The sequence below is a fragment of the Myotis myotis genome, unplaced genomic scaffold, assembly GCF_014108235.1.
Source record: "Myotis myotis isolate mMyoMyo1 unplaced genomic scaffold, mMyoMyo1.p scaffold_m19_p_5, whole genome shotgun sequence".
NCBI classification, from domain to species: Eukaryota; Metazoa; Chordata; class Mammalia; order Chiroptera; family Vespertilionidae; genus Myotis; species Myotis myotis.
In genome coordinates, this window is record NW_023416357.1 from 52,468,868 (window position 1) to 52,492,325 (window position 23,458).

Here is a 23,458-nt window from a genome sequence, read left to right on the forward strand (position 1 = left end):
GCAAACAAAATAATAATCTCTTGTTTTTAAAGTAACATATGCAGTTTTATAATTTTTACACAGTGCTGCCAACTGTATAAATTTCTAGTTGATTTCCTTCTTTTCAGTCTTTTTTGATCGTTTGACAATTTCTAAATAATGGTATGAAAATTTAAGTAAAAATAGAAGTCAAAATATGAAAAGCACAAGTCAGTGGGGTGTTATATGTTTAGGGATAGAATTAAGATAGATATTTTTGTAAAAGGATATAATTCTAGCTTACTTGTAGGATTAAAGATATGATACATGATAATGGAGATGACAGAAAAGCTGGTTCAGTAACAATAATAGTAGGTGACATATTAGCAATATAACTAAGTGCCAACCAAAGTCTTTCACAGTTACTATGCCAAAACTAAAATAGAAATCAAACACATGTTTCGATCAGATGGGGGTTCATTGGTAAGATGCAGCTGTTGCTTTCAGCACAGAAATTGAAGATAAACAGATTCAGACTTTAGGAGCTTACAGCATCATCTAATAATCTAAATTCTGGTTACACGTTAAGTGACACAAAGCACAAAATAATGAGAAGTTAGGTGATTTCAAATACATTGCCAACTAGTGATTCTCAAAGCACATATCAGAAATCTCTACATAATGGTCTCTATTCAGTTCAAGTAGTTCTTACTAAATACTGTGGAAAAGACTGATAGTTGCCTCTCAATATCCATTCTCTTTCTCTCTTTCTTAAACAATAGATTTCCAACTTTCACTGGGCCTCTATACACCCAGCTACCGGCTTTTTTGGCAGGTACAGATATGTGACTGAGATTGATAGATTAAAATGAAGTATTATATACTTGAAAAGGATGGAATTATGCTTATCTCTTCTTCCACTTTCCTGCTTCCTAGCACACACATGTAATAACTGGAGTTCTCTAAGCCACCTTGGATTCTATGGGCACACCCCAGGAGTGACAGACGGATGAACTAAAAGGAACTTGGTATATACAAGGAATACTACTCAGCCACACAAAAAAATAATGAAATACTGCCATTTGTGACAACATGTATCTTAAGAGTATCATGCTAAGTGAAATGGAAAAGAACAAGAACCATATGATTTCATTTATATGTGGGATATAAAAAAGCAACAAACAAATGAAACAATAGGTGGTTTGTGTTTATAAACATAAACAATAGGTGGTTACCAGAGGGAAGGAAAGTGGGGGCAGGAGGAAGAGAGTAAAGAATTAAATATGGTGATGGAAGCAGACTAGACTCTGAGTGGTAAACACACAGTGCGATATACAGATGTATTATAGAGTCATACTCCTGAAACTTATGTAATGTCATTAACCAACTTAACCTAGTAAAATTAATTAAATTAATAATAAAATACAGAGATACAAAGGTAAATAAATAGATAAATAAATAAATAGATTGAACTTGGTACCTGAAGTAGCATTTGGAGCTGCCAGCCCAGCCCTGTTCTGTGTATCTCAGAGCATTGTAAACAACAGACAAAAATTAGCTTTTGCCCCCCTGCTATTTAGAAGAGCTATAATATGGAGCCCAACTTAAATTTGATACAAGTACATGCAAATAATACAAGAGAAATAAAGCTCACCTTTGCATAATGGAGGGATATTTAGAATTTAACATGCGTGGAAGCATAAGCATCCTTTATGCTGTTCTTTGGTTAGTAAAATATGATACTTTGGTCAGAAGTCCATTTTAATCATACTTCCTGGTCTAATTTAAAGAAGGTAATTTAGATCTATAATCTTCCATAATTAAAATGTCAAATGAAAATTACAATGGAAATAAGTCAATTTCTCATTGGTCAAAATATCTAGATCACTCTATTGCCACACTAGATATTTGCAACCGCAAACTTAGATTACCACTTTCATTCATTAAATGTTAAGGGCTCAGTGTTATGTGGAATTCATGATCATTACTGTAATCTAATGATCACATAGGAATAACCATAACCAGTGTGGATAAAATACAAATCCAGCCATTCCTCAATTTATGTGGTTGTATGTATCTGTATTTAAGACTCACTTATTTATTTAAATTACCACCAGAACAATATTGGGTCCTCTGCTTTCTACCCCATTGAGTAGCAACTAGGAAACAAAAATTAGATAACCTACAACTCTAAGATGTGAAAAAAAGTTGCCCTAAAGTTTTGAGATTCATGCATAATTATCTTCTGCTCCTGGTCCTAAGAAAACAAACCTTCTGAGTTTGTTTTTCAATGAAAAGCATAGAAGAGTATATGGTAGGAAACACACCTTGTTCATATAGGATTAGGACACAAAGCCCTGTATGAGTTGAAAGTTACTTTCTAACCAAAGTATTTCAAATCTTATTATAGGGAAAGGAATGAAGAAGTAATTGTTCTGAACAGTTATATATACAGGATGTGGCAAAAATTGGTGTATAGTTGGTCATATGGAAAATAACATAATAATTAATAATACAAGAATAAACTCTGTGTTTTGTGTACTTGCAGCTGTAAACCTACTTTTGTCCCACCCCATATATTCCATGCTACCACAGAAAAATCTCTGCTTAGGCCACATTCTATAGGTGCTTACTCCCTTTAGACATCTTTAGACATACCCTAAACACAAGTATAAGTAAGCACATGAATAACACTTCAAACATTTACCAGGGGCACCCACATTTTGCCTTGAAAATGACTCTAGAATTTCCCCCTCTTTAACTCTGATAAATGTCTTCGAATGCTCCTTGTTTTCAATCCCACTATTGTTTCAATGCCCCTACTCTTCTATATGTCCACAGATTCTTTTCAACTCCTCCCAAAGGATGTAGAGTCTATTTCCCTACCCATTGAATTTGAGCACAGCAGTTGACAACAGGATATTGTGGACATCACTCATTCATAGAGTCGCCAGGAGTAGGAGTCAACTCAATGGCAGATAAAACAAGCATATTTACTAAAGAATCATGTAGAGCAATTTATATATTTATATTTTTTGGCCAAAATAAATATCCCACATTTTGCATGTTCAATATTATAGCCTTCTTGTGCAAACTTCCATTCTTCATGTCTGCACAATTTAACAATCAATGTTGCCTCTTTTGCTAATTCCTATTTTTCATCAAGGAGAGGATATAGTGCCTACTCTAGGATAACAGCATGGTGATTCTACATAAAGTCGGACATAGATTTTCATGCTTAATAGGGTTCTGGAACCAATTTTTACCAAGGGGTGGGAGGTGTTCCCACACTAACAAGCTATTCTATGACACTACCTGAGAGTCCTACACTTTAATTCAGTCCTGACACAGTCTACCTAGAGACAGTGTCAGATTCCACAGGTTAAGGGCTCAGTTCCACAGAACTGCTCTCTCCGTCAGCCTCTGCCAGCCCCTTCCTTACCCTCCCCTTCAGATTCCAGTCTCAAGCACAGGTTGTTACCTGCAAATCTTACCACCAACTGGCTATAAAATCAGAGGTTTCCATGAGCCCCTCCTTGGGTTACCTTAATTTGCTAGAGTGGACACAAAACTCAGGAAACTCATTACTTACTAGGTTACTGATTTTGTTGTGAAAGGATATAACTCAGCAATAGCCAGATGGGAAGAGATGCATAGGGCAAGTTATGCCAAAAGGGTGGAGAGTTTCCATGTGCTTTTGAGGCATGACACTCTCCCAGCACCTCCACCAGCTCAGAAGCTCTGAAACCCTCTCTTTTCCAGTTTTTACAGAGACTTCATTACATAGGCATGATTCAGGGGTGGGGAACCTTTTTTTCTGCCAATGGCCATTTGGATATTTATAACACATTTACGTGCCATACAAAACTATCAACTTAAAATTAGCCTGCTATATTTGGTCAAACATTTAATTAACTTACACCCAATGCCTTGGCAGGGCTAGACCAAATGATTTCACAGGCCTTATACCACGGGCCAGATGTTCCCCACCCTTGGAACTTAAATAATTGTCCAGTGGAGACTGATTCCATCTCTAGCTCCCTCTCCCCTTCCAGTAAATCAGGTAGTGGGACTAAAAGTTCCTCTTCTCTATTGGTGATTGCTTCCCCTGGCAACCAGCCCAGGTGTCCTCCAAATGTCACTTCATTAACATAATCTCAGTTATGGGGGAAAGGGGCTTGTTATGAAAAACAAACTACCCATTTCACATGTATGGCTCTGAAGCATTTTCTTTTCAGAACCTGAGAAGAGACCACATATAACAAAAGATGCCCCCATTGCTCTTTTACTCAGGATATTTAAGAGGGAATATACGATATGAAAATATATCTTATCTTCTGAATGAGCAAATATATATTTCTTATAATTTACATTAAAAACAAGACAACAGGACCCAAATATAGTTGCTCATGCTAAGCCCAATATCACCAAATCAATATTTAATGATAGCTGTGGCTTTCCCAAAAATGGAATCTGAAACCAGTCAATCAGGAATTCCCTGACCAGCACCAGTGAGCTCATCTGCCTCATAGACCACTGCCATCCCTGTAGAAAAGTGACCTTGCTACACCAATCTGTTTTTTGCTAGTTTAACTTCCTTTTTCCAGCTCCTTTCTGCCCATAAAAGTGTTGCATTTCGCATCACTCCTCATAGCTCCTTTATATCTCCCAGATTGGACACTGCTGGATTCATGAATCATTGAATAAAGCCAATAAGCTCTTTAAATTTACTCAGTTGAATTTTGTTTTTAACAATCTCAACACTGTAACACTGCAATTTGTAACCCAGACTTCAGCAATGGCCTCTGGACGTTTTTCTGAGCCAAGATTTCACCTTATTCTCAAGTTCTAGAAACAGTACCTCCGTGGAGTCCTATGTTCTCTGAGAATTAAGTTGTATTTGTTCCTTTCCAGTCCTTCCAGGGATTAGCGTAGGGGGTCTCAGGCTGAAATATTCACAGAAACTAACAAAAAAAATTAATGATTCAGACTGGCAAGAGACAAGATAATAGAGAGTCTAGGGCTTGCATGACCCATATAAAAAGGATAGTTACTTAGCTGTCACAGATTGCTGCCATATAGGAAAACGAATGCTATTTTCTTTTCTTACAATTATTTTAAGAAAAACCCAAAACCCATATTTTGTATTTTGCTGAGAAATTTCCCAAAGCTTTAAATGTTGACAAATAATGTAATAATAATAATAACTTTGTTTGGTCTAACACACACACACACACACACACACACACACACACACACACACTCCTGTGGGAAAAAATCTGGCTCAGGGGCTCCATTTTGCAAATTCAAGATTATAGCTTTGTTTTAAGAATGTCACCTATCCTATAAATGAGAATCTCTATGTGAATAAAAATAATAATAATAGAAATTCTTTCTTTGTAGAAATGGCGAGGTGTTTTCAAGTTATAAAATAATAGAATTTCTTAGGAAATGATTCAAAACATTGCACAGCGGCAGCATGGCCAAGAGCTGAGAACATGGCCAAGAGCTCTGAAACCACATGGCCTCTAATTCTTATTAGCCATGGAACCCTGGGCAACTCATTTAAACCTTCTTTGCTTCAGTTTCTTCATTTTTAAAGTTGAGGCGATTATAAAAATAGTAGTGTCTACCTCACAGTACTATCAGATTTAAATGAGTTCACCTTTGTGACTCTCTGGTTAGTGACTATATAATACATGCTAAATATATGTTTGTTGAATAAATTAATTTCACATAACATTTCTGTGCTAAACAGGTAGAATGAACAAGCTTATCCTTGTTTAAGCTATCTGAGGAATCCCACAGGGACCAAGTAAGAAATGTAAGTCTTATCATCCCAGATCACTGGGTGAATATTTACAGTGAGAACATCATGTCACAAGGAACTTCTACAAGGGGGCTTAAAATTACTTTTTTCACCTTGCTAAGATGTTGGCTTGTATTGTTAAGAGACAATTGAGCTACCAGCCAATAATTCCTTACTACCAAGCCCCAAAAGTTTCTGTAGCATGAAGGTGAATGGAATTATTCAGTTAAAATGACCTTTAAAAAAACCAGAACTTGATTTAAATTAAAAAGGAAAATACATTAATAAAGAAGGTTTTAACTTGTTATTTCAGAAGCAGTCAATCTTTGGGTCTATAAAGTAGTTGTGTCAATGGGTTAGGAGGAGTAGAAATCGTCTCCTTCCAGATGTCTCTATATATTATCAACATAGTCACAAGTGAAAAATAAACTGTCAGAGATGAGAATCCATAAAAGGCAGGGAGGCCACCCATCACTGGTAACATCATCATGAAAAGCTGTTACATGAAAATGACTAATTCTTATTGTCAGTTTTCATTTCCCAGATTCATCCTTGATAGAATTAAGATGCAAAGTTTCCTAGGTAGATTGGGAATAGAGATAATATCTGACTTTTATTGAATAAGTGTTCTAGGTTCTTTAAAAGCATTTATTAAAAATACATTTTACTATACGCAGTTGTTAAGGTTTGGCTAAGATTCAGTGATTTTGCTCCCCAGGGGATATTTTGGTTATCACAACTGGGTGGGGAGGTGCTACCAGCATCTGGTGGGAAGAAACCAGGGATGATGCCATACATCCTACAAAGCATAGGACAGTCACATTGCCAAAGATTTATTTGGCCAAAGGGTGAATGGTGCTGAAGATGAGAAAGCCTGAAGTGGAATGATAGTTCAGTCTAAATGAAGAAGCCAAAAATTATATTTTAACAGAGTTCCACTACATAATACTGATGACTTGGATTATGCAATATGATATGAAGCAAATAGCATGATTTTAATTTCAGGAAAAACTGGTTTAGATACTATCTGCTCCACTTAACTATGTAAGCTTGAAACCCTCTGAGCCTCAGTTTTCTCATCTATAAAAGAGATACAATAGTAGCAACTTCACAGAATAATTGTGAAAAATAGTAAGTTCTTACATACACACTGCCTATAACACTGTCTGGTCCATCGGAAGCACTATATAAATGTCAGCTACAGACTAAGTCAATGATGACGGAAAAAAAAACACACAGAAGTAAAATGCCTATCCTCCCACAGTCAATTCCTCCTATTCTCACCTTAGTGCTGAAATAGAAAATATGACATTGATTTTAGTTTTAGTCAAAAGCATAATCCTAATATATATAAAAACCCAGGGTCCATAACATCCAAAACGACCGTAGGCTCGACTGACCTGAAGTCAGTGCTGGGTCAGCGACCCAATGACCCAGCATTGACTGCTGAGTGGGCAGCGGGTCAGGCCTGAAGAGAGGCCTGGAGAAAGAAGTAGGATCTGATGTGTAGCCTCCATGGCAGCTGTTGATCAGCACTCGCCTCTCTATTTCTCTCCAGGCCTGGCCAGCAGCTGTGCCTCTCTTTCTTTCAGGCCTCCACTGGGGCTGCTGATCAGCCCCGCCTCTCTGATCAGCCCATTGATAAACTCAGAGACACTGATTGGCATAGAAACCGACCAATCAGAACCAAATCTGGGTGAAGTGCAAGAAGCCAATGGCTGCCTAGGAGGCGGAGGTTTCGACACTGACTGGCATAGAAACTGAACAATCAGAACCTAATCTGGGTGAACTGCAAAGGCAGAACCTAAGGTGGGGGCTGAGGAGGGGTTTTAAGGGCAACAGCTATTTGGTGTGAAGCGTAAGAAAGTGGTTCAATATTTTAATGACCAGTTTGGCAGTATAGTGCATATAGCTGGCTATCAGTCCAGATTATAGGGATTATGTATTTTTGTCTGCCAAGAGCATCTCCTCCTGATGAAAAAGGCTTTTCCCCCCATTTAAGCAATCCTATCCTATATAATCTATCTATACTACTAAAAGGGTAATAGACCAGGTCAACCAGCCATCTTCCAGATATCCGAATTCCTTCTGGACAAAGCCATGGTGGTGAGGGCAGAGGCAGAGGCCATTAGGGGCGATCAGACCAGCAGGGGAGGGCAGCTAGAGGTGAGATCAGGCTGGCAGGGGAGGGCCGTTGGGGACTAGATCAGGCCAGCAGGGGAGGGCAGTTAGGGGCGATCAGGCAGGCAGCAGGCAGAGGCAGTTAGGGGCAATCAGGCAGGCAGGCAGGTGAGTGGTTAGGGGCAATCAGTTAGGCAGGCAAGTGAGCGGTTAGGAGCCAGGGATCCCAGATTGCGAAAGGGATGTCCGACCGCCGGTTTAGGCCTGATCTCGAATCTAATCTGGGTGAACTGCAAAGGCAGAACCTAAGGTGCGGGCTGAGGAGGGGTTTTAAGGGCAACAGCTGTTTGGTGTAAAGTGTAAGAAAGTGGTTCAATATTTTAATGACTAGTTTAAATCTCGGTCCTAAACCAGTGTTGGGACATCCCCCAAGGGGTCCCCGATTGGAGAGGGTACACGCTGGGCTGAGGGAACCCCCTCATACATAAATTTCATGCACTGGGCCACTAGTCATTTAATAATATTGCATCTATTCTTTTTCAGTTCTTTTCATTGTATTCTAATACGGCTCATCTATATCCATGTGTGTTTATCAGCACCTACCAATTACACAGCATCTTGCCATATAAAGATGCATATCCCCATGTCTTCTCCCTGGTTCAGACATTTCTAAATGTTGAAAGCTAAAGTCTCTTTTATAAGGAATATTTCAAACTTTGGTTTCTTTCAGCTACCTCTATAATTCAATAAAGGGTCAGATAACATAAGAGCTGAATACAATTTTCTGATGCATTTGTGAAGTTTTTTTTTTTAATTGAAAAGACCGTGAAGTTTATAATACACAGAAGATGTATATATTTTCCAAATTGTTTTTTAAATTGGCTGGTTGTATTTTTCTGAGATTTCTACCTTTCTCTGTCTTTCACCTCTTCTAGTGCTCTTCTCAGCAAAGCCTTAGCGGATACTTTAGAATATTTTCCCTTTTCTGAAACGGAAATAAGAATTAGAGAAACACTCAGCTATTGTGGTGTTTTCTTCAGTAGAGTTGTGTTTTCTTTAATTGGGGCTTTACGTTCTTTAGGAATAAAAAATCTGTTTACTCTGCTGGAGAAATTAAGCTCTGAAGAAATTGTTTTAGTTCTCTTTGTTTATGATGATTTGTTAGCTCTCGACTGCAGAAATAATTTTGTTGTTTACATTAATCTATGGTGGCAGTATTAACCTCACATCATACATAAATATAATTATTGATCATTACCAGCTGTAATTCAGTGTTAGAATTACAGATTTACATAATTGTGCTATTAAGTATAAAGTTGAACTTCATATCTAGGGTCACAAATAACTGGAGGCAGTAGAAACAGAACATTTTGATTATGTGTCATTCATATTTTAATATATGCTGTTGCAATTTTGATCAGTGTCAATGTAAATATTTTTATGTACTTTACATCAATGAGATGCTAATGGGTGGAAATTACAGCAATATTGATCTAGCTAATAAAATGTAATACATTAGTAAGAAAGGATATTTATTTTATGTTTCAACTATTATTATACATTATCTGTCTTGCTTCACAGGCAAAGAAAGATTTTTGAAACAAACCCTATAAGCGTCATCTCATTCACAATCATAGTTTTTCTTCTGTCTTTTAAACAGATGTGGATTCAAAATAGCCAATTTCACTTCTATAGCATTCATATATTATTTCTTGATATAATTAGCACATTAAAATTCTCTCATAATCAACAATGTTGACTTTTCTTGAAATATTCTTAAGATGCTACATATGTCTCTATTGTTTAAGTCTCAATAAGTATACTATATATAAATTATGCAATAAGGCCTAAATTCTAATCTTAGAAATTCAGTGAGCTAACATGCTTCACAAAAACCAATAACTGCAAGCAGAATCCTATATAATAAAGAGATAATATGCAAATTGACCATCACACCTTTGCACAAGAGGGCCGTTCCTATGTGGTCCAAGATGGCCACCACAAGATGGTCGGCAGGAGAGGGCAGTTGTGTGTGATCAGGCCAGCAGGGAGGGCAGTTGGGGGCGACTGGGCCTGCAGAGGAGGGCAGTTGGGAGGGACCAGACCTGCATGGGTGGGTAGTTAGTGGCAACCAGGCTGGTAGGAGAGGGAAGTTAGGGATGACCAGGCCAGCAGGCATGGGCAGTTTGGGAGATCTGGCTGGCAGGGGAGCAGTTAGGCATTGATCAAGCTGGCAGGGGAGTGGTTAAGGGGAGATCAGGCTGGCAGGCAGAAGTGGTTAGGGGCAATCAGGCAGGAAGGCAGGCGAGCAGTTGGGAACCAGCAGTCCTGGATTGTGAGAGGGATGTCCAGATTGGAGAGAGTGCAGACTGGGCTGAGGGACACCCTCCCCTCCCCCATGCATGAATTTCGTGCACAAGGCCTCTAGTTTCATATAAAGCAATTTGGACTATAATATCAAAAATTCAATAGACTTCTAACTTCTCAACACTAAATTTAAGCTTACTTTTGGAAGTATTTTTTTAATTTATAAATCAAAATTGGAAAGGATTTTACATATTAAAATGTTGCTAATTCCTGTATTTTAATGTATTCATTGGTTTATTCTTGTTTGTGCCCTGACTAGGGATAGAACCTCCAAACCAGTTGTAATGGGAGGATTCTCTAACCAACTGAGCTACCAGCCAGGGCTTTAAACCCTTTTTAAGTTTGGTAAAATCATATAAAATTTACCATCTTAATCATTTTTAAGTGTACAATATAGTGTAGTAATCTTAAATACATTCTCAATGTCTCATAAGCAATCTCCAAAATTCCTTTCATCTTGAAAAAATTAAACTTAATACGCATTAAGCAATTCCCTATTCCTATTTTTCCCCCAGTCCCTGGCAACTACCATTCTACTTTCTTTCTGTCTCTATAAATTTGGCTATTCCAAATACATCATATAAGTGGAATTATATAGCATTTATCATTGTTGGCTGGCTTATTCCACTTAGCATAAGTCCTCAAGGTTCATTCATATTATAGAATGTCAGGATTTCCTTTCCTTTTAGTATGCATACAACACATTGTGTTTATCTATTGATCTATCGATGGACACTTGAGTTGTTTCCATCTTTTGGCTATTTTGAATAATGTTGTTATGCACAGGGGTGTACAAATATCTCTTTGTGGCCCCGCTTTTATTTATTTATTTTGGATATATACCTAGAAGTGGAATTGTTGGATCATATGGTAACTAATTTTTTTGAGGAACAGCTATACTGTCTTTCATAGCAGATGCACTCTTTTACATTTACACCAACAGTGCACAAGGGTTCCAATTTCTCCACATTCTCACCAAAACTGCATAGTCATAATTAAAGTGTTAATTTTCCAAATTGTGAGGGTCTGTAGTTTTTCTACTAATCCTTGAAATCAACTGCCCAAAATACCCTAAGTGCCAGCCTTGCCTAATTACTTTTAGTTTACCAGACAGCTCTATATATCCAAGTCTTTGTCTACCAGACTTTCTCTGCTTACTATATTTTCTCTATACCTAACCCTTTTTCACTCCAGTCACTCTCTGTCCTCCAATCCTTTTGGCTGCCCTAAAGTTCTTCTTTAAGTCTCAAATAAACATTTACTCACTTTACAATATTAAATGTAAATGGCATTTCATCATTAAGCTTTTCTGACCACACTGTCCCTCAGATAAATAAACATTGACTACCTTTTTCTTCATGTCTCATCTATAAGTACTCTATTACTCTTCTGTCACAGTGCCTATAATATTTTTATTTGCCCACCAGAATATATTGCTCTAATTTGCTTATATATTTCAGTCCTACTAAACTGAGTCACTTGAGTTCAGAAGCCTTGTCGTATTGTTTTAGGGTCTTCCCTCAAAAAACAGAACATAAATAATGATTAATTAATGGTTGTTGAGATTGTTTCCAAAAATTATTCTATATTTTGGAAACCCTACTGAATTTGCACTGAGATGATAAACCAAAGATACTTAAGTGCATTTTTTTAGCCTCATTAGCCTTTGAAGTTATTGTTTCCCCTTGTCCTGACATGAAGCACTAGAGATGTTCCAGAATAGAAAAACTATGCTTCCTTCCAGTTGAGGACTAACGATCCTTCCAGGAGGCTACTCAACTTATCATGAAGTTGCCATGCTCAACAAGTCAGACTCAAGATATAATGAAAGTTTATTGTAGGAATCAAAATGCAAGAAAATGAAAGAACTCTCTCTCTTTTTCTTTATTCTTTCTTATTTTTCTTAGTCTGCTAGCTTGCTGAAAATGTGTATTTGGGTTGAAAACTTACCTCCTGAGCCTCGAGAATATGGTATCAGACATACATGTCATGCAAAAGGTTTTTTAATCATAATCTGATTTACTAGTAATGTGAATCACTGTATTCTTTGCATTTAGAGTTTCTTCAAATGTGAAAGGGGATAATGATGCAAACCTCTCCGCAAGATCACTGTGTCACTTAACTAATTAATACTGTAATTACAACATACTTAGAAAATATAACGCACTGTACAAATGCCAAGTGTTGTTATTAGAATCATTTGAGTGCTCAGCTCATCTAAATTTACTACGTTAGTAAGGCAAATAATTCTAAACAGTAAGAAAGCCTCAACTATACATACTAATTAATCTAATTTAAACATTTATTATGTACCATAAATATGCCTTGTTCAAATATGCATTTTAGTTAAAGCCAACATTAAAATCATCCCTCAGAAATTGAGTTGCTTGAGGTCTGCATAAAATTAATTCTGCTTTGGATTTTCACAGTGACATTTTAAATCACATTTATTATATAAATAATTTCTCTGTTGATTTGTTTGTTTACCTGATTGAATGCAAATTGTCAGGGATTCAGCTAATACTAAAATTTTTAAGTGAGAATAAAAGGAAGGAAATTAGCACACTTTCTTTGTCTCTGTAGTGAAAGATTTGAAAAAGAAACAATATATTTTTAACTGCCATGCTATTATTTCATCTAATATCCATTAGGGGACTTCTTCTGGAAAGGAAATGCCCAAGAGTAGAAATGTGATGTGTGCTTTGAGGAAAAACTTGATTTTGGCAGTGAAAGCCAGATTATCTCCATAGGTTAAAGCTGCAGGCCCCAGAGTTGATAGGACATTAGCAAAGCCGAGTAGAAGCTATGTGTGGATTCTTACTGCTGCAGCGCATCAAAAGGTGAAACACAGTGACTGCTGCTCCATGTAGAATACAGCAATTCTGTGAGATTGCTTTTTTCTTAAATAAATTCACTATTATATTTAAAATTTTCTTTTTAAAAATTGTTATTGAATTTAATTAGCTTGTTCCAAGTAATAGTGTTTTACCCTCTACAATCAAAAGCTGAATTCTGTATTTAGTTTGTACAGTTTCCTCTGAAAAATACAAGCTACTGGTCAGTTGCATCAATACCAAAACCTTTTCTCCATAGAAGTCAAAATAGGATTGCACTGCTGAGTATAAAATGTAACCCTCCCACACACACACCATGGGATAGTATCGCTGATTCTAGTAGGGGCCTCTTTTGTCAGGGACTTCAAGACACATATTAACAGTTGTAAAATAATAATAATAATAAAAGTAATGATAATAATAATAATAAAACAACTTGAGGCTTTCCTGACAAGAAGTCCTTCATACTCACAAGTACTATAAATGAAAATTTCATTAAACCTCTAATTCCTCTACATTTCCTAATGAAGATTAAACAACTACCCACACATTTTTTTCCATTGAAAACTGTAAAATACACCAGTAAATGAAGTTATCTCCCCACCTACTGACTCTTTTCTAACAAATACTATCCTGTCACAAAACAATGTACTTTCACCAATGACCACCCATTGGAAATAACCACCCTCAATAGATATACAGTGAAGTGGTGACTAGAAGCACTAGAATACATATCAGGAGAGCAAACTTCAGAAAATGAAACTTTGAACGTATTTACCTTTTTGTGTGTCTTATTTGTCAGACACATATCAGGTAATTTCTAATTTCTGAACTATCACAGTAAAAGAAAAGCAAACTCTGTCACCATTTCAATTTACAAATGAAATGTATTTTTGAGATTAAAAGGCAATGTACTGGAAAATGTATTATGAAGATATATTACATTTTAGGGAAATTAATTGTGACTGCTAAGTAATAGACTAAATATATTGATGTAATTCTGTTCAAAATATTTTATAGTCATAGTGAAAATAAAGTATGCTGAACCAGATTTACATTTGTCTTTCTCTTTCAGACTCTTCTCCATCACATTTATCTTCTTAATTTAAAAAACTGAGCATACGTCAAAAGAGATTGCTCTTGAAACATTAAAATATGTATAAATATGGTCATAAATGCATTTTAAGTAAATTTCAAAACTTAATTGCAAGACTAATAACATTAATTATGAATATAGTTAAGCCTTGAAATAACTGGATATTATTTTTATATTTTTTGTTTATGTTTTAAACACACACTTATATACCAACATCCAAACCAGCATAACCTTGTTCAAAGGGTTTCTTAGACTAAGTTTTTAGTTTGATACAAAAATATATTATTCTCTTTGTATTTTCCAGCAACTTGACATCTCTATTGATGGTCATGTAGCTTTTATTATTTATTTTTTTAAATATATTTCTTTATTGATTTCAGAGAGGAAGGGAGAAGAAGAGAGAGACAGAAACATCAATGATGAGAGAGAATCATTGACCGGCTGCCTCCTACATGCTCCCCACTGGGGATCAAGCCTGAAACCCAGGCGTATGCCCTTGGCCGGAATCTTTCAGTCCACAGGCTGATACTTTATCCACTGAGCCAAGCCGGCTAGGGCTTATGTAGTTCTTATAAGTAACATCTGAGTTATGTAAGCGAGTACTTATCAAACTAAACAACTAATTTGATACATATTATTTAATAAAATGCAGAAATTGCCCCTTAATAAGAAAAATATAATTATATGTAATTAGTCTTTCATTCTTTATTTTATTTCTATTGTGATTGCCTATTATTTGTGTTGAGTATTTTTGTATAGTGATATTTTGATTTATGAGTTACCTAGGAATTGAGCAATTATATAAGAAATCAGTAGTGTTTCCAAAAAGTTGAAAAAATTAGGTCATGTAAAGTGTTGCTATATGCAATTTTAACTGTTTGAAAAATACACTTCTGAGCATAGATTGGTTGAAATAAATAGATGGGCCCTAAGGAAGTAATAGGTCTTATCATTTGTCTCTATTGCAAAGTATTCTTTACCTGAAGTCTTAACTCATCTGGGGACAGTCTTTATTTTCTACAGTGTCTGTTTGTTTGTTTTTAATCCTATACCCTAATTAAATGTAACAAAATTATTTTTCAAGAATTGTGTTGATTGGGCTCTTAATTCATAATGTTCCTTCTAGAATGACTAAATTGAAAATTATTTGGTATATGACTTCCAATGTCACAGGGGAATTCAAGCTAGGACTTAACCCATGTGACGTTTTACTACCACACAATGATATTCAGGGCTTCCTCAAGAGGGAAAAAAATACTTTTCTTTGGTTTCTTAAGTTTCTTGGAAGTGTTTCCATGGGTATTTGGAAGGGAGTCTGAAGGCATGTCTGATGGAAGGTTTTTAGCATTGGCATCTAGATCAGTGATGGTGAACCTTTTGAGCTCGGCATGTCAGCATTTTGAAAAACCCTAACTTAACTCTGGTACCGTGTCACATATAGAAAGTTTTTTATATTTGCAACCATAATAAAACAAAGACTTACATTTTTGATATTTATTTTATATATTTAAATGCTATTTAACAAAGAAAAATCAACCAAAAAAATGAGTTCGCGCGTCACCTCTGACACGCATGTCATAGGTTCACCATCACTGGTCTAGATTAAAGAATTGGTTTTAATCTTTCACAGATTTCTCCTCCCATCTATGCTACTGTTTCTCAAAAAATGTATGTCACCTCCCAACCCCACCACACTCTCCCCATGACAACTGCCTTTCACAATGCCTGAGTGAGAGCACTTGCTCTATTGCTGATTCTGACAGCAGTCTGTTCTCTCCAACAGCTCTGATGTCTTGGCAGGCACTCTCACATTTAGATTTCTAAGTTTCCCTCCAATAAAGTTAATCATTAGTGAATTCTATTTATTAACAAATGATTACTCACTGGTATTGCTTTCTACCTTCCAAATTATCACCTTCATGATTAATAAAATATATTGTATAATTTTCATTAGAATGAGATTTTATTCTATGCTAGAGGCCCGATGCACGGAATTTGTGCAAGAGTAGGCCTTCCTTTCCCTGGCTGCCGGCACTGGCTTCCCTCTGGCACCCAGGACCCGGGCTTCCCTCACAACCCCGGCTTCATCCGGAAGGTCATCCAGAAGGACATTTGGTCTAATTAGCATATTATGCTTTTATTATTATAGATACTGAAATGGGGAACAAATAATTAGAGAAAGCCAAAAGTATGGCAGATAGCTAATGAATTCAAAATACTGGAATGAAAAATAAAATTTTATAGTATACAGCAAAAGTTTGGAGACTAGGATTTTGATTTCCAGATTTTACAGGAATCTGGCACATTACCAGTGCAGTCAAAAATCAGCTAACACTAAAGGTTGATCTTTAACTTCTCTAGGTCATTTCTAAAAGTGAGGAAGGCTAACGATGAAAGGGGACTCATACTTCTAGAAATTCACTTACCAAAATTAAGGCAATAATATATTCTGTATAATATTATCACTATAAAAAATAGAAAATTGTAAAACTATAAGGAAGGGGAAATCAGCTTAATGGTTTCCCTTCATCTTTTATGCAGACTTAACCACAAACAAAATACCAAACAGAACTTTGATTTTTCAAGAGTATCAGAAAACTGTGAAAATCATGAAAGTGTTATCATTATAACTAGCTAGCAAATATTAATAATAGAAAGAGAGCAAAAGGAGGCCAAACATTATAAGCATGGTCATCTGAGCAGCTTCACCAGGAAGCTACAGCTTCATGTTCCCCAGGGAACCACATATCCGTCCCTGAAAATCACTGGGGGAAGGGATCCAACAGAGGGGTAGATGGGTAAACACGCACAGTGAAGCTGAGGTGACAAGGGGAAGGTGCTTGCCTGTCAATCTAGCCTGGGAAAAAGATAATTGACTAGGAGGGTGGAGCCATTGCAAGTGCACAAAATCTTGGAAGTTAAAATCCCCAGACAAAAGTCCCCTCTCTCTGTGTCTCTTGTTCCTCTTGCTCCCTTGTGTTCTTTTGCTCAGTGACCCACACTCGCCAGTGTCCTAGCCCGTTCTCTCTCCGCAGCCATGTGGCCTTAAGCAGCCGCATGGCTTACGGCCATGTGGACCCCAAAGCAATGGACTGCAGCTGGGAGCACAAGCTAAGCTAGCCAGCTGCTGGACTGGACTGGACTTCAATATGGAGCAGAAGTTCTAGGCCATGGCTTTCTTTCTGGCCCTGCTGAAGACAAAATTGGACTTCTTCCATGGCGGGACAGACAGAGAGGGGAGCTTGGAGGGTAACCCCCTTAATTTTACATCATCAATAATGCTTTCCACGGCATCCCATGCTCCCTTGTGGGCCTCAGGACATTTTTTCTTCATGCCACTCCAAGAAATCTACCAAATCTCACTTGTTACTCTTATTCTGAAAATCAATACAAATGATTTCAGCTACCCAGTTACACTAGTCAAGAATTATAAGCTTTCCAGAATTTTCAGTCCCATTTCCATAACAAGTGAAATGAATGGTTGTTAGTGATCTGATCCAACTTCATCCTGCTCTGTCATCTAGTCTATATAAAGCATCACGTGACTTCATGTGAATGATTTATACTGTTTAAATCAGGATCCTCTAGAGCAGGGGTGGGGAACCTTTTTTCTCTCAAGGGCCATTTGGATATTTATAACATCATTCGAGGGCCATACAAAATTATCAACTTAAAAAGTAGCCTGCTATATTTGGTCAAACATTTAATTAACTCACCCCTAATATCTTGGCAGGGCCAGACCAAATGATTTCTCAGGCCTTATACACTCAGGCCGGACGTTCTCCATTCTAGTGTGCTGCAAGAATTTTTAAAACATGCAATACCGGACAACGCAATCAAGGGCACTGGCCTCTTTTTCCTTAGATTGTCAAATTAAAAAATGACAGCAGTCTACACAATAATAGCCATCCATTGTAAACGAATCAAAATTATACCTAGTTTTTTTGTCAGATTGGCAAAAACTATGATGTATTTTTTGTTGTGCCACAGAATTTTAGTAATTAATGTGTGCCATGAGGTGAAAAAGGATGAAAATTGCTGGTCCACCTTACTAACTTAGCTCTCTTCAACCTACGTAAACCCCAGGTATACTACTATGTGATATATTTCTCAAATAGACCATTTTCTCATTTTACCCAAGTGTCCATGAGAACTTTCATTACCAAACAATAATATGGGGGACCACAGTTTATTCTTGTATTATTTATTAATTATTGTATTATGACCATAAACCTACTTTTGCCCACTCTGTATTTTATTCTCTTCTCCAGGGACTGTTTTGTTCCTAAGAGTAGGAATAATCTTCCTCACCTGCCTTTTATTATATTTCCCTCTCTATTTAGGGAATATGTTCCCCCTTACGTATGCATAATATTACTAAGAAACCCTGAAATGTTCTCAAGAGGGGGATTTGAAGGTATACAAAATGAAATCATACATATTCTGGTGTTCGATCATTCATTTGTTGTTTTGATATTAACCAAGTGCCTATTATGCACCAGGCACAGTGAGAGTTGCTGTGAAAACGGCTAACGATAAAGAAGTGATGAGGCAAACCCACATCTTTTCCCTCCACTATGACTTCATCATTACGATGATTTATATGCCCCAGATCTTAACCCATAATAAATTTGCAATTACATCTTGAATTAACCAATCAGTGACTTGTGGAATAAATATTTATATCATATTGTAAGTGACAATGTGGAAATTTTGGGAAGAAACTACAGTCAAAACTGGAATATTTTATTTTATGAAGACATGTTTGGGAAATAGCTTATCAGGAAGGGAAATCATACTTTGCCACTTAAAAAAATCTGTTTACTTTATAGCAATGTGTATGTAAATGCATTTAATATCATAAGGGCAGACAGCAACAAATATCAGACTCATTCCAACTAAATGCCAAAACCTCTAGATTGTTCCTAGCCCTCATCTTTTACTTTTCTTCCAAGAATAGGGCAGTTAGTAATTAACACAAGATTATAAAAAAAATATCCCATAAGTATACTAAGGGCTATTAAAATAATATGACAGATCACTAACCTAATTTAACATTTTTGCATGTAATTTGGTTAACTAGGGAAATGCAAGTCACTTGGAACATCTGCTAAAAATTGCATATTGAATCCAAAGAATGCCCAAATCATTATTCTTATGATTTTCATGAATAATATAGCTTATGCAATATTTGTGCCATAAACTATGTTAGTTTCTAATATCAGCATTTTGAACACAAATTGTCACTTACTTACCTAAAGGAATTAGCTCCCCTTCAGTACGAGAAATATATAGAAAAGTAAATATGGTTTATTCAAAATGTGGAATTCTGACTGCTCACAGATATTACAAAATGGGCTTCGATTCAGGTCATAATTTGGGACTGTGATTCCCAAACATGTCTGAGAATATTACTTAACATTCTTTTGGAAAAAAAAATACAAATTCCCAATCTTCTCCCATTGGATTCAGTTTCAACATGTATACGATGGGAACCAGGGAATATATTTTTAAAAACTAATTTAAAGTACTGTTTATGTTTGGCCAATTTTAGGAAAAAGACCTTTTAAAACCAACATAGCTGATGGATCACATGTTGAAAGAGGGTTGATTTATATATACATCTTAATCTGTCTGATTAAAAAAAAAATAGCCATTAGAAAATGTAGAAAAAAAACCCGTTTCTTCAATATGGTAGCTTTACTAATCAGTAAGATTGGTTTTGATTTAGCAATGTCTTAGGTTTTTATCAGTTTTCTCTGCCCTTGGCCAAGGTTAACTGAGTTCAAATTTCTGTGAATGTGTGTCTTTCCCTGATGGGCTATCGCCTATATTAAAAATCCTGTTTCCATACCAGACTGATAATGTTCTCTGGACATGGAAAACTGAGATGGTTAGATCTGTACCTTATAAGCCCTAAGAGAAAATCACTTGCCATTACTTGGAAATAAGCTGCTAACTATAACTCCCCGAATGTTCTACACAAACATTTTGAATTACCAAAAATGTATGTAAGAGGATTTTAAAAGTGAGCAAAATCTATTTTTGTTTTCCCTTCTTTTTTTTTTTTTTTTTTTTTTTTTTAAATATTTTATTGATTTTTCACAGAGAGGAAGGGAGAGAGATAGAGAGTTAGAAACATCGATGAGAGAGAAACATCGATCAGCCGCCTCCTGCACATCTCCTACTGGGGATGTGCCCGCAACCCAGGTACATGCCCTTGACCGGAATCGAACCTGGGACCCTTCAGTCCGCAGGCCGACGCTCTATCCACTGAGCCAAACCGGTCTCGGCTGTTTTCCCTTCTTATTCTCACTGGTCATTTCCCCAGTCAATATGTCCAACTGGGATCACACATATGTACTCTGATTAGCTCATGGTATGAAGTTGGCATGGTTGTGTAATGCCATCTGTATTCCTCCCATAATCATATTCTAACAACAATACTTATCTTCAAATCTATTTTTTTTACCAATTCATATTATCCAGTGAAGAAGAATCTAGTTTACTATGCACCTTATTTTTCATTATGTGAAACTTCCAAAAGAACCATTACCAATACGCTTCCTTTAAACTCCTAACATCCTAGACATGCATGTTGGACAAGATCTGGAACAGCTAGCCAGTAAGATTAGTTTTCTATTTATAGGCATCCATTATCTGTGGAAAAGGAGCCAGAATAAACCCCCAGACTATAAGCCTCCTTCCGGTAATATCCTCCCAGTGCCAATTCAGGCACTAACCACAAAACTTCATTAGATACATTCAACCCTTGTCTAATATTTTACAGAAAATGCCGACCTAAATTAAGTGGTTTGTCATACAACAATTACTAGTGAATCTGGCATTTATGACTCAGAGGTCCTAAGTTTCCAAAAACTGTATATATTTTTTTCTCTTTTTGTATGAATCTGCCACTGGTGGTATTGTTAATGACCTTTTGCAAGGAAATCAATGCATTTGACCTTGAAAGACTGACAATCTGATCTTATTCCTCTACCAGACTTTCCACTTTGAAAACATACTATGAGGTTCTCTCATAGCTATTTCCCCCTCCACTGTAGAAGTTCCTTTTCCCAGTCAGTCTACTTCTTGGGGATATTAATGGCATAATATTGTTATTGCCACTGCCTCTTTTTTCTTTTTGAAATGCAGATCGCCAGGTTTAGCAATTGCAGATTGGATTTGAAAGTGAAGAGATTCAAATGCAGTAATGCTGCCAGAAGACAGCTCCTTCACTGATTTAGAATCAGTGAAATGTGTGACAGGAAAGACTATGTGTTGGCAATAGGGCTTGATACATGTTTCAAGAGCAAAATTGAAACTCTCCTCCCATGGTTTGCAGCTATAGATCACTAAAAGATCTTCTCATAAGCAGAAGGGTGCAGGCCCTGCCTTCTCCTTCATCCTCTCAGGGTGGAGACACAGATTTCAAAATTAGATGTGTCAAAGCGTTCAAAATTTATTGCTGAAGCACATGCCTAAAACTGTCTCTTATTGAAAAAATATATTAATTATATTTCTGCCTTTTTATCATGTAAATTTAGAGCTCATGAAAGGAACCAGATGGACAGCTTTTGGAAATGAATCCTTCCTTTGATTAAAAGACAAGGAATAAAGTTTCTAGATGCTCTAATCTCAGAAAAGCTCCCTCCTAAACTTTTAACAGCATTAAAAGGGCTGGATATTATGAACGCCAAGTTTCTTGTGTGTGTGCATATGTAGGCAAGTACTTATTAGTGCCAACAATAATCTAAGGTTTCTAGTAAATATATTTATTGAATTTTTGGACCTTTAAAGATGAAAGCACTTTAATTCATCAAACAATATTCTATACATCACATGAATTCAAATCATTTTAAAATTAAGATAGTATGACTCTAATATTTCAAATGTAATTCTTCCTGTTTTGAAATCTCCTACTTATAAGATTGAATTTATTTTTCAATAATTTTGGTTACTAAGTAATTAATCTGATTATTAAAAGTATGTAATTATATGTTTTTCCTATTTTGAAATAAATATTTACTGAACACCCATTCTATGTCAGTCCTATTGTAAGATGTTGATTCAATGGTAAATGAAAAGACATTATTCGGACTCTGAAGGCATTGTCATTCTAGAAGAAAAGGCCAAAAGCCAAGACTGGGGAAAGTGCAAAATGCTAAGAAATCAGACTAAGGAGATAACTGACTCAGTTTTGGGGAGTCAGAGAACATGAAAAGGGTAGATATAGGAATCTGGCATCTTGAAAGCAGCTGACTCAATTCAGTTCAAATAGTGGCTGATGGTGAAATTTGGCGGCAGTTTTAGATGAGTTGGTAGAATGTGTTTCATATTAAAATTTAGAAATTTATAGCTTAACTTTGTTCATGTATCTCTGGTGCTGAAACTAATAAGGCTGACAGCTAGAAAAATAAATAAGTGAATTAAAAAGTACATAAATAAATGCATCCTAAACAAACTGTAATAAGGAAGCCCATCAAGGACTAAGAGGACTCACCACCACTCAGGATATCTGTTAACAATATATTAATACTTAAAAGATTGCTCACATCTTGCAGTTCACACTGGGCGTATTTTCTGCTTCAGCTTCCTTCTTTCCCGACTCACACTGGCTTTTGTGCACAATCTAAAGCAGGAGATGAGTGAAAATAAAATCAAAGCCTGAGCTTAAATTAATATCTTGGTTGATTGATTTCCCAATAAAATAGAACTACTGGCATTATAAACCCTATTGATTGATCTGATTTGATAGAAGTTTAGTTGAAACTAGCATTTTACTCTCGGGTATTGACAAAATGCTAAATTGTCTATTTGGTGATAGCCTGTTGTATGTTTCCTCCAGAAACTGCAAACTGAATGTGTTTACTTAGTTACTGCTATCCTTGGTTTACAGTAAGGCTCAAAGCCCTAGTTCTCAAGTATTAGCTTTACCCCAGGCCTAGAATAAAATGAATTATATACTTCATGTTTTACAGTACTCAGTTTATTTTTCTAAATATATGTTTATTGATTTCGGAGAGGGAGAGAGAGATAGAAACATCAATGATGAGACAGAATCATTGATCGGCTGCCTCCTGCACATCCCCTACTGGGGATCGAGCCTGCAACCAAGGCATGTGCCCTTGACTAGAATCAAACCAGGGACCCTTCAGTCCGCAGTCCGATGCTCTATCCACTGAGCCAAACTGGCGAGGGCTCAATTTTATTTCTTAAGAACCATTTTTTTTAGATTGCTAAAACTTACATCAGAAGTGATTTCAGACACAA

At 36.4% G+C, this 23,458-nt stretch overlaps 1 long non-coding RNA gene across 1 annotated transcript in view; it reads right to left on the reverse strand.

The window, feature by feature from the left end:
- LOC118656014 overlaps window positions 1-22,789 on the reverse strand; it is a 43,998-nt gene extending 21,209 nt beyond the window's left edge. The window contains exon 1 of the long non-coding RNA XR_004967471.1: window positions 22,741-22,789. This is a non-coding gene — a long non-coding RNA (uncharacterized LOC118656014). The remainder of the gene's footprint in view (window positions 1-22,740) is intronic.
- Window positions 22,790-23,458: the final 669 nt, after the last annotated feature.